At 36.0% G+C, this 13,473-nt stretch overlaps 1 long non-coding RNA gene and 1 pseudogene across 1 annotated transcript in view; one reads left to right on the top strand and one right to left on the bottom strand.

Moving 5' to 3' along the window:
• The window catches only part of LOC145256308 (uncharacterized), a 92,661-nt gene that overhangs the window by 10,118 nt on the left and 69,070 nt on the right, over positions 1-13,473 (bottom strand). The gene's annotated exons all lie outside the window — the stretch shown is intronic.
• LOC145256659 (U2 spliceosomal RNA) lies at positions 562-687 on the top strand (annotated as a pseudogene).

Genomic DNA, 13,473 nt, shown 5'->3' on the forward strand with positions numbered 1-13,473 from the left:
ATCTTTCTTGTCGATACATCGTTCGCTGGAGTTCTAAATGTTTTTGGTTTCGATTCTAGCTGATGGCATGCAAGTCATTTTTTTTTTTTTAATTTTGGAAATCGCTATTATATATTAGGTAAAATATAATATTCAATAGAGAATTGGCACTGTAATAATAAATACGAAATCTGCATGGCTTAAAATATATTTAAGCGTATTTTATGACCCGACCAGGCCGGACCCCCCCCCCCTTCCCTCCGCTAGTATAAAAAATCTTTGTTATCTGTTGTCGTTCGAAAGTAAATATGTATTCATGAAACTTATTTTATAATGAGTGTTTTTTTTTGTTTTTTTTTGTTCTTGATTTTAATTTTCTTAAAGTTTCGTAAAAATTGTACGATAATTCTTCATTGTATTTTCTTCGTAACAACAAAAATATTTTCTTTATTTTTAGTCGCGTGCAAGCAACTCTATAAGTCACTCCGTCGGTCGGTCGGTCTGTCCGTAACACTTTTGTGCTTGGCCTTTTTGGTTAAGATCAAAGGTCTGTTGTTAATAGATGCTGTTCTTAGCTTTTTAAGCTTTTCTTGGCCTTTTGGCCAAGATCAAAGTGTAGAATCTGTTTTTACTACATGCGGTACTTATTGTGATATAAAGTGGGGGATCACTTTTCTGTATTAATTTAATGTAAAAAGATCATCCACTTTACAACCAGTCAGTCTCAAAGTCATTCAAGTCATTCTCCAGATCATTCCAGTTATTTTTTTTTTAAGCATTCAAGTCATTCTTAAGTTCATTCAATTCATCCTTAAGTTCATTAAAGTCATTCTAAGTCGTTTAATTTTTATTTATTTAAGTCATTTCAGCCCATTTTTCGGTCATTTTAGTTTATCTTTAAGAATTTTATGTCAATCCTACGTTCACACATTCATTCATTACACGAGAGCACGCGACTAATGGCTATCGGCCTTGTTTAGATGAGGACTGCTTATTCGTATAATTTGGATTCTTCATTTTATAGTAGAAATAGTAGAAAATACGAAACAAGTGGTTATTCTATTTGTTTATTTCTTTATTTATTTATGGACTTATATCCCCATCTTCATAATTGTTGGTTGGTTGGTTGGTTGGTTTTGTTTTACGGCATATCAACCCTTTTCGGGTTATTTAATGCCGAATCCAATGATTTTGAAAGAAAATTTTTTTAATAGAATATATTTGTTGTTTTCAAGTCGGTTTCTATTTAACCCATAGTTGGAACCCTAACAGGTACTACCACTCTGGGTCAGAGTGGACCTGGGAGCAATGGTAATTAAAGGGTAGCCCCACACTCCCCAAAGCCTGCAAGCTGGGGCCTCACCACTGGATATAGTTTAAGGTCGTATCCAGGACCCCCATTGAGGGACTTTTACCCTCTGCAGGGGGGGGGGGGCAGTCGGCGACAGGGCCCTCATAATTGTTGTTTTACCACGTTTTGGCTCACAACAACTCTGAAGATGAGCATAAGAGTTCGTAAATAAATAACTCATCTCAAAGGAGTCTAATAAAAAAAGTAATATATGATCGGTTATTGATTAGCTAAAAATAAAACAACAATCATCTTTATTGATTACTAGCTGGACGTCCGGCGTTGCTCGGTCGTACAATACGCTTAAACTTGATATTTTAATTCATGCAAATTGCGTATGTATTATTATAGAGTCAATCCTCTATTGAATATTATATATTACGAGGGGAAAAAATAATAATAATGATAACGTAGTTCATCAAATTCCGTCTGTGTTTGTTTACAATATCATGCCAGCTGTTATTTGGACTTTACGATGAATGCCCTGGAAATTCACTTTTGATTAATGTTTAGTTTCAAAATATGCAAACAAAGAAATGATTTTCGGCGATTTTAAATGGTACCTCTTCTTTCATAATGAATTGAATTCATCAATAAGAGAAAATAAAATAAAATGGTGAGGTACGCCCGGGACCATTCGATCTGTAGTCGAATGCTCTAACATTGAACTATGTTTCCAGATGTTAAGTCGGGGGGGGGGCGAAGAAGAAATTATTTTTTTGGATTTTATTATCTCCCTTGCCGATACAACCTACAATTTTCCCCTGTAAAAATACCTTTTTTATCTATAAGAAAGAATGACTATTTTTAGGATCAGAATTTTCGATTTTCGATACTCATCGGAAGAATTTCTATACAAAATATATCTAAGAACACTGTCAGACATATAAATTAGCTTTGTGTGAAATTTGCAAAAGATAAGCCCAACCGTTTTGGAACCTATAAGAGAGGCACTCTTACACACACACACACACACACACACACACACACACACAAAGTGACTTTTATATAATAGTAGAGATAGATATTCAGGGAGAAGAGAGAGATAGAGAGAGAGAGGGAAAGGGAGAGAGAGGGAAAGGTAGAGAGATAGAGGGAAAGGGAGAGAGAGAGAGGGGGAAAGGGGGAGAGAGAGAGAGAGAGAGAGAAAAGTAAATCTTTACTTTTCATCATTTTTTTTCTCGGCACTTCTGCATTTACTGACCCGCGATTTCCACGAAGTTACTCGGGTGTACCCGGCAGATGACGGAAATAACCGGAAACGACCGGCCAGGCCTTCCGCAACTGTTAAACCCTGGTACGAGCAAAAGATGATGGTAAAAAGAAAAATAAGACAATACAATAAATACAAAAAATATAACATGATCCTACCATAGAAATATTTATTTTTTGATTGTAAGAAATTTTTTTTTTTTGATAAATGTTGTTTAATTTCGAGTTTCTTTCTTTTTTTTTTTTAGTTTTGGCCAAAAGTGTTTTAATAAAACTTTTAAGAAAGTTGTGTAGTTTTATGTGTGCACGAAAACATAAAAAAAATGGAAGAAAAGTTGTAAGGAAATCTTTTCTTTTTTTTCCAGAAATGTTTTTTTATGTTTCTGTTTTTTTTTTTTTTTTTTTTTTTCAGAAATGTTTTTTTTTATGTTTCTGTTTGGTGGTAAAGGGAGGAATCGTTCGTGGGCCAGGAAATATTCCTTTTTTCCCCAACAACGATAAATTAAGAATAAATTAATTTTTTGCATGTTTTTTTTTCTGCTTTCTGAATAATTTACTTCATTTTTAATTTAATTTTCGTCCAATTTATATACACTACGTATCAAATTATTAACGAGTTAACATTTTAAAAAAATATTTAAGGAACGAGTAAATAAAAATCCATGAAACTTTGAGAAAGTGCTTACAATACTATTCAGCTACTCCAGACAAAAAATAAAAGTATTGAAAGCAGTATTAGCGAAACTATGGCAGAAGATAGGAATATCTGTTCATTTCGGTGTGTCAAGTTATTAACGAGGTTGAGAAAAAAAACACAATATACCCATAACTTGTTTATTGAAATAATTTTCAAACATTAAATGAACTACAAAAAAATGCTTAGAAAACAATAACTACATAGCAATTTCTACGTTGACATGATTAGTAGGGAATATGCGAACCCTTTTTATGAATGACTTGTAAAAGACGTTGGTCCACAGAATTTGTCAAATTTCTGATTTCGTCAACAGTTATTCCTCGAGATACCTCTTGGAGAGCATCCCACAAACTCATTTTTGCACTTAAATTGGCGTCCACTTGCACAGAGGCGTCGCTTCATGATACTCCAAAGGTTCTCAACTGGGTTCAAATCTGGTGAATTCGTAGGCCATTCCATCTCCCGTAGCCTAGAGAACTCCAGTTGTTGCAAATACTCTTTGCTTTTCTTTGCTGCATGCGAGGGAGCATTATCCGGCATAAAAATAATGGTTCTTCTGAACGTCAACCTTTGCTTCTTCAGCCATGGTTCAAAGTGCTCCTTCAGAAAAGCTATGTAAGCATTTGACGTCATTTTAACGCCTTCTGGGACTCTCCATGGGCCAACTAAAGTACCTCTGATAATCCAAGCCCAAATCATTATCCCACCACCACCTTGTTGGCGCCTTAAACGCTGATGACGATGTCGTCCATCTAGGACCCATCCCTTGCTCCAGGCATCTGGGCCATCAAGAGTGGCACGCACTTCATCTGTGAACAAAACTTTGGAAAAATCCGTTTTCATGATGTCCTCTCCCATTTCAATCGGTTTTGTATGTAATGTTGCTTTAATGGAGGCTTTGTAACAGGCTTAACAGACTTTGCCACTTCTATCAGAAGGCGACATCGAATACTTTTTGAGACATTCTTCAATCCAGTTTGGGCAAAGACTTCTCGACTTGTCTGCCCAGGGTTGTTAACAACTTCACGTTTAATTTGGAGTAAAGAACGGCGTGAAACAACTCTAGATTTACCTTTATCAGCTCTCTTACGTACCTTTTTAGGGTCCTTGACAAGGTTCTTCACAGTTTGATAGTACTTTCCTATCATTTTCGATATTTTGAGGGTAGTTTTACCTTTTGCTAGCTGTTCTGTAATAGTACTCCTTTCAGAACTACTCAAACCACCTTTCCGACCCATGGTAGAATACTTAACATAATTAAATCCTTCTTAGATAAGAGAAAAAATCAGATTGTCCTCGGCGGTCGTACATCTAAACAATATGATATAAATGCGGGGGTGCCCCAGGGGTATATTCTTGGACCCCTACTGTTCCTAATATTCATAAATGACCTCTCCGACAAAATTGCCTCTGAGATGGGTATATATGATGAGGACACCACACTCTATAACAGGCACGACAGGAAAACAAATGAACACATATCTAAAGAAATGACAGAAACACTAGAGGATGACCTCCAATCTGTAGTGGAATGGGGACAAAAATGAATGGTCACATTCAATGCTGCCAATACTAAGCTAGTTGCATTCAATAATTACAAGAAACCTTCTCTACCACCTATAGCAATGGCTAACGACTCTTTATCTGAGAGTACATCTTTCAAACTGCTTGGCCTAACGTTCACATGAAACATGAGTTGGAACAATTACATTGAAGGAATTGCCAGGGCCGCTGCAAGGAAGGTGGGCTCTCTCTACCGTGCTAGAAACCTACTAACACCCGAAAGTATCCTGTACCTCTATAAGGCCACCATTCGCCCATGTATGGAATATTGCTGTCATACTTGGGCTGGTGCATCTCCTGCTAGTCTCTCGCTCCTGGACAAGGTTTAAAAGAGAGTCACAAATCTGATAGGCCCTGAACTGGCATCTAAGCTTCAGCCTCTGTCCCATCGACGAAACGTTGCATCCCTCTGCCTGTCCTACAAGTATTTTAATGGTGAATGCTGTGACGAACTGCAAGCACTTGAGTCCCCACGACGTGAACACCCTCGACAAACCCGACAGGCTGCTAAATCCCACCCCACACTGTAAAGATCCCTAGATATAAAAGATATTTCTACTCCAGTAGTTTCTTCCCCAGAACCGCTAGATTTTGGAATTCCATTCCAGGTTCCTGCTTCCTCAACTGTACTGACGTGCGGAAGTTCAAGTGCAACGTGAACCGACATCTTGCTGCCCAAACCCCTACATAGTACCCCAGTAGTTGTTGCCCTTGATAGTAGCCCCCTACACCAAAGTGGCAATGTGCCTTGTTTGGGGTGAAAATGTAATTAAAAAAAAATTATTGACGAAAAAACTGCCTTGTTAATAATTTAACACACCTCAAATACCGTGGATTCAGCAATTACGGTGGAAAGTTGTTTACATTGCATGGAACAGTACGAAAATTTCACAGTATGCTCAGCTCAGCATTGCCAACGTTTCCGAAGCTTTTGATACGAAACTACCGGTAAGTTATCTCGTTAATATTTTGATACGCAGTATATATATATATATATATATATATATGTGTGTGTGTGTGTGTGTGTGTGTGTGTGTGTGTGTGTGTACGAGTTGTAGTGGGGTTGCGAGCGAAGGTCTGAGTGAGGGTCAGTGGGTTTTCCGCCAGCGGCTCACTCGCACCTTCGCTCGTAACCCAACTACTATTTAAATAAATCTTCCCATAATCCCCACTGAGCCTTTCACACACATTCCTGAATATGTGTAGATGATTACAAAACAAGTTAAAAGTTAAAAAAAAAAAAACCTGCTGACACTTCAGAAGAAAAATTGCTTGGACAATACATCCATACCTTCGACGTATATACAAAAAAAAATAATACGAAAATTTGAAAAAATAAAAAAGGCATTACAAAACAGAAGCTTTTACATTCTTATTGGCTAAAGCCCGACGGGGCATTTGTATGTCGCTTTCTCATTGGTTATTTGTTTCTACCACTGAGATCAGTCTAGGCATTCCTTGCCTTGCATTGCGACCAGTAATTTCCAGTTTTTCTTATCATCTGCCGGGCACACTCGTGGAAATCGTGGGTCGGTAGATGCAGAAGTCCTAATCGTTGGCAGAACTCGGATACGAGTATACATATTTGCTCATTAGAAAAGAGCCAGCCCCAGCTACAAAGTGTTTTAGGTGATCCACGGAGTGCAACTTCGTGTCACACACACTTCAGATGTCACATTCGCTGCGGCAAACATGTGCTTGACATACAGGTCAGGAAGGCATCTTGTAGTAGTTTGCCGGTTACCATTACAAGGAGTACGTGTTGTTGCCTATCCACCAGGCGAATTTATTCGAGGGTGCATTTGCCACAGTGAATTAAACGCGCCGCCCCCAGATACCAACCTGGAAATTTCTATGTCTCGGCGTGGTACATACAGCGCCTAGCTTTTCCAAATGGTCACCCATCTGGTACTGGTTAGGCTCATCGTTGCTTAACTTCGGTGATCTGGCGAGAACCGGTGTCTCCATGTAATTGTACCGTATATGCAGAAGTACCCTTTTCTCAATTAAATAGTAAAAAATGCGAAATAATCAAGTATTCTTTAGCTCATTAGAATAGACGCTTCTAGTGAAAAATATCAACAAAAAAAAACATAATGTTTATGTTGTGGGGGATTTGTGTAACTGTCGGGGAGAGCAAGGAGGATCCGAGACTCGCTTGGGAGGTGTGATACAATGATGTCATGATGTCTGGATAAGCCAAGGGATCTGAGACTAGCCGAGAATTGCGTCACAATGATGTCATAATGCCAGGGGATGCTCTGACTGACATTATGGAAAAGTCGGTCAGAGCAAACCAGCCTACTGACCTGCTTTTTGAAACAATAAACAAGGAAGAGGACACTGATCAGGTTTTGAAACAATAAACAAAGGGCGGAAAGAATGTCATGAGCATATTTGACGATAATAAAAAGACAAACGACCAAACGACATAGACGAAAGAGACTTTTGCAGACGGGTCATTATGCAAGTCACACTCCACTCCGACCCTCACCGTATTCTGATGTATTGGTTGTCAGTTGCATGTCAATGAAAAAATAAACAAACCAAACTGAACAGTTTTAAAAAGTGACATTTTTTTTTTCATTCAAACGAAAATAATTTTTCTTTAGTACGTCTGAAATTAATAACGCAACCGACGCATGATTTTAGTGCCGTTCCGCGACCCAAATACTTCACAGGCCATTTATATATAAAATAACTACATAATTTTGGTAGAAATTTAAATTCTTTGTGGAGGGACCAATTTGTATAGACATCAGAGTCTATGTATCGCTGCAAAACAATTTTCCAATCTGTATTTTTTTTTATTTGTGTAAAAACAACTTATGTTCGACAATATGTGTCATAATCAAGTATAAGATCAGTTTTATGTTTCCTTTCTTGTGATATGATATCATTAGAAAAGTCAAGTCCATGTGATCGTCAAGGTCGATTTTTATTCAAATTTTCTAACCAGGAGAAACGCGTGAAATGTATTAGTGATGATTTTTATTTTTTTTTTTTTTTCGCTCGATGTAATCGTAGTTTGAATCTGAATTGAAATTTGTCAGTTTAAGAAATAAGAATTGTTTTTTTTTTAAATAAGAATTTTTATGTTTAAAAACAACTTAGTTTCGATGATATACGTCATAACCATACGTCATAATCATACGTCATAATCTGTTTTATTTTTATTTTTCCTTCATTGTGGCAAGATGACATTAGAAAAGGAAAGTTCGCGCGAGAAAAAAAATGGCGATTTTTTTTCCAAATATCTTAATCAGGAAGAACGCGTAACTCGCATGAAATGAATTAGTGATGTTTACAAAACACTTTGAATTGGAATGTGTAAGTTTAAGTACGCCAGCAACATTTACCATAGGCGGTTGAGCCGGCTTCCTCCGAAGGAAAAAATGTCAAGGGAATATTAAATTCATAAGCGGCCCCCAGTCGCATGCATATGCCAGGGAAGAAGACGAGGTTATTTTGTTACAGTTTTTGCATGGCAGTGTCGACGTCCTTCTTCATCTAGCGCTTGGCATTACCAAATGGTCACCCATCTGGTATTGACTCGGCTCGACTTTGCTTAACTTCGGTTATCTATCGATAACTGGTGTTAAACTTTTGAATTTTTTTTAATGAGGATTGATTATCCGTATTATTTGTTTTTCTTTGGGCTAATGTTCTTATCTTGAGTGTCTTTTTACAGCGTTATAGTTAAACGCGGGAATCTTTCTGCCGAACTTGGAAATCCTTCTGTTGAACTCTGGAATCTGCACGGAATATGAAACGGGACGTTTTATTTAATGCACGGGCGATAGCATGCTTCCGTTCAATCAGCCATGACTGAATAGAAGTCCTAAGTAATTCCCAATTGTATTTTAAGTGTCATCCGCACTGCGCAGTGGATAAAGTACTTTGTTTTTCATTTGTGTCAACATGGGTATGGCGTGTAATACAACGCAGAATTGTTTTTTTTCTCTCTTTCTTTTTTCTTTTACTTTCTTGTTCTTCTTTTTTCCTTTTGCATTATTTTTTATCTTTTTTATTTACCTTATTTCTTTTTTTTTTTAACTTTCTTTTCTTTTATTTTCTTTCCTTCTTTTTTCTTTTACTTTTCTTTCCTTTTCACTTTCATGTTCTTTCCTTTTTTCTTTTATTTTCTTTCCTTTTTAACTTTCTTTTCTTTTTTTAACTTTAACTTTTAATTTTTTTACTTTCTTTTTTCTTTTATTTTTCATTTTACGTCATTTATTCCCCTTTTCCATTTCTTTTCCTTTTTTCTTTTACTTTCTTTTCATTTTCTTTTTTTTTTTTTGTCTTTTCTCCATTTTTCTTTTTTCTTTTACCTTCTTTCTTTTCATGTTTCCTTTATTTCTGTTCCTTTCTTTTCTTTTTTCCTTTTTATTTTCCTTTCTTTTTCTTTTTTGTTTTGTTTTCTATTTTTCATTTTCCCCTTTTTCTTTTCCTTCTTTCTTTTCCTTTTACTTTCTTCCTTTTTCATTTCCTTCTTTTACTTTATTTCTTTTTCTCTTGTTATTTTCTTTTCCTTTATTTCTTTTATTTCTTTTCTATTTCTTTATTTCTTTTCTTTTCCTTCCTTTTCTTTTCTTTTCTCTTCCCTTTTCTTTTATTTTCTTTTCCTTTTTCCTTGTTATTTCTTTTTTTTGTCATTTTTCCTTTTATTTTCTCTTCCTTTTTCTTTTTTCTTTTCTTTTCTTTTTCTTTTCTTTTCTCTTCATTTTTCCCTTTATTTTCTTTTCCTTTTTTTTTCATTTTTCCTTTTTTCTTTTCTTTTTTTTACTTTCTGTTTTTTCTTTTTTTCTTTACCTTTTTCGTTTCCTTTTACTTTCTTCTTTTTTCCTTTTTTCTTTTTTCCTATTTTTCTTTGCTTTTTATTTTTCTTTCTTTCTTTCTTTCTTTCTTCAGCCATTCACGTTCCCCGTGTTATCATTGCACTTGTTTAAACATTATTCCTTCACCCATGCGTATCATCTTCAATTCAGAGATTTTCTCATTTCTCGCTCCCCAGATTTGCGTCTAGTCCGGTCCTGCTCATTTAACCGAGTTTAAGCCATGTATGATTACGCCTTCCACATTGACACGGACTTTTAAGTGGTATAATGGACACCAACATAGACTACGGAATCGCGACTAATCGGACTTTAAATCTCACACGAATCTTTTGCAATCATGTATAGTGCAACTAGAAGAAAACCTGTCCCAAGACAGGTAAAACTAATCCCCTAAACAGTCCCTGCTTCCCCAACAGTACTGACGTGCAGAAGTTCAAGTGTAACGTGAAACGACATCTTGCTGCCCAAATCCCTACATAGTACCCCGTTAGTTGTTGCCCCTGATAGTAACCCCCTACACCAAAGCGGCAATTTGCCTTGTTTGGGGTGAAAATGTAATTAAAAAAAAATAAATAAATAAAAAGTTTTGCATCACTTTTATGCACCCTTATCACGATCAAAATAAACAGATATGAGAGGCGCCCCAATAGTAGTGCCTCCTATTTTTTATTCCGCCCTAATGGATCAGACGGGGACTGAACTTACGCATTCATTACCTGAAAGTTTCATCTTTCTATTTCAGATATTGATGATGTGAGACTCTAAGAAAACAACCCCTCTTGTAGACTTGTTCACTGTTTTCCCCGTACTTTTAACCTCGATCTTTTCAAGACTAAGGTTAATAGGCATCTCTTATCTTTCCTATGATCATCTTTCTTTCTTGTTAGCTCCTTCTGGAGCGATTTCTATAAAAAAAAATCGACTCCATTAGCAGCAAAATTCCACCCCTTTACTGTATAGATTGTAAATTGCATTGTTATGATGACTGAACTTACGCATTCATTACCTGAAAGTTTCATCTCTCTGTTTCAGATATTGACGGTGTGAGACTCTAAGAAAGCAACCCCTCTTGTAGACTTGCGTCAGAAGCAGAGATGAGTCATTGAATTCCTTACAAAAATGCATTGAGAACGTTTGTGACTACGTAGAAAAATAAATTCTGGAACACAAAAGGTCGCTTGTTTTAATGGTACTACTTCCGTCTTCATAGCTTTTCAACGTTTTGAGTTTAAAAAAATCTAAGCCTTATTTTTGAAATGATCCTCATATGACAAAGCGTGCTCCGGACTTTCACATACAGCCATCGTTCATCGCTAGTAAATATACGTTGAGAATGGTGATGGCTATGTAAAAAAAATAAATTCTATAGCAAAAAGATCGCTCGTTTGAATGGTAAAATTTCACGTCTTCATAGCTCTTCAATTTTTTTAGTAAAAAAATAGGGGGCTTTACTTTTAGAACGACCCTCGTACCATATTCCAATTTTGATCCAAAAGCCATTACGTGATTTTGATTTGTTATAAAGTCTAAAATTTCACAATTACACTGAAAATTGGAATTCGTTATTGAGATGAGTATTATTTATTAATTTATTTATTGCGAACTATTATTCTAATCTTTTTTAGTTGTTATTTCACGACGTTTCGGCCAACTATTCCTCTGGCCTTCATCAGGTGGTAACCGCGTCGAGGATAGGAACTCCGAATCTCCTAACTGCATTCTCAGCAATTACTGCCATAGTTGTTGTCTCGCCACGTTTTGGCCAACTAATCCTCTGGCTTTGAGTAGGATTGAAACCGTTATCTTTAGACAATTCTCACCTGGAACCGTAGAGATTAAACGTCTCTATCCACTACACCACGGGCCCCGAAGGGCGATCAAAGTTGAATTTATAAATCCACGTTTATTTATTATCTGATCTTCCATAGTCAGGTCCGTTCCGATTGGTATATATATTATTCCTTAATTGGAATTCATTATTGAGATGAGTATTATATATATCTCTATATTATATTATTATATATATCTCTGTCCACTGCGCCACGGGATCAAGGTTGAATTCTTTGATCTTATAAATCCACGTTTATTTATTATCTGATCTTCCATGGTCGGGCCCGTACCGAATGGCATATATATATATTATTTAATTAGAAGGCTTACTTGGCCAAAACGTGGTGAGACGACAACACCTCTGGATGGCAGTAATTACTGAGAATGCAGTTAGGAGTTTCGGAGTTCCTATCCTCTCGCGGTTACCACCTGATGAAGGCCAGAAGAATAGTTGGGCGAAACGTCGTGAAACAATAACTAAGAAAGTTGAGGATAATAGTCCGCAATAAATAAATCAATATAAACTTACAAGGTCTTAAAAACGAAATTGAAATTGAAGTAACCGGTGTTCAGTGACGCAGAAGCGAATTTAATTCAAATCTGCAATATTTGGATTTCCAAATGAGACCATCGCAACCCAACCATGTATCAAGTATTATCATATTTTGATGGTGAATCTCTTTTCAATTTTAAGGCTCAAAACGTATCCGTAACTTAATTGGCCTTACTCTAATCTTCTTCTCTGCGACCCCTCTCTCATAAATGTGATGTTGCTAGTCTCAGTCTTTTCTATCTATATATTTATACGATACCGTGTGTGTTATTTTCTGTGTCTCGCTTACACCCGGGTCGTTTGATTGTTATGTACTTCCATTTCTTGTCATAAATAATGTTACCAAGAATTCTTCACAAGTTTTCGTTACGGTTTCAATTATATATTTCAGAAATTTTTTTATTATTCAATTTTCACCTCAATACGGGCACAATGCTACTTTCAAGTAGGGGGCTACTAACTGGACATAAGTTGCAGGGGTATTATGAAGGGAGATGAGTAGCTAGATGTCTGTTAACATTACACTTGAACTTCTGCATGTCAGGACAGTTGGAAGTTCCAAAATTAAGCAGTTCTAATGGCACATAAGTCATCTATTTTTTTATAAATAATTTTATCAACAATTTTTCATAAGTTTTGGTTTCGGTTTTGATTTTGCTGAAGGAACTTAAGTTATATATATATATATATATATATATATATATATATATATTTAATTTCAGATTTGATTTAAGTAAATGCACCCAGATCATATGGATATATTTTTTTTTATTTTTGAAATCGCAACTTTATAATATATAAAAATCAATAGAACATTAACTCTATAATAATATATATGAAATTTGCAAGAATGAAAATATCATATTAAAACGTACTTTACAACTGAGCTTTACATATGAATGAGTCCCCTGTGGAATTTCCACAGGTCCCGCTAGTAAATAAATTATTTTCTGGTATATTGCCTGCTTTCTTTGTTTCAGCTCGTTTGACTCATTCATCTAGTAGTCTCCATCAATTCTCTGTTTTAATACCTCATTAAAATACAGCTTCCTATTCCAGTAGCTTCTGCAAGCTTGTGGAACTCTCTTCCTGCTGACTGTTTTCCCTGTACTTTTATCTTGATCTTTTCAAGATTAAGGTCAATAGGCATCTATTTTCTTTCCTATGGTCATCTTTCTTTTTTGTTAGTTCCTTCTGGAGCGATTTCTATATAAAAAAATTCGACTCCATTAGCAGCAAAATTCCACTCCTTTACTGTACGTATGTACTCAGATGCTAGAAACTTTCTACTCTTTTTTCCTTGAACAGCTGGTTTGCTTTTGTTAGCCTCGTCTCTCGCGCTTCCCTTACTTTCTCACTTACTCTTCATATACCATGAGCGATATTTCTGACAAAGGTGAAAAAATTGCTGTTTCCTGAGTCAGAAACTATCCATCTAATATATATTGTT

Source organism: Euprymna scolopes, chromosome 32 (assembly GCF_053919585.1).
Source record: "Euprymna scolopes isolate OS-2025 chromosome 32, ASM5391958v1, whole genome shotgun sequence".
In the NCBI taxonomy this organism is placed as follows: domain Eukaryota; kingdom Metazoa; phylum Mollusca; class Cephalopoda; order Sepiida; family Sepiolidae; genus Euprymna; species Euprymna scolopes.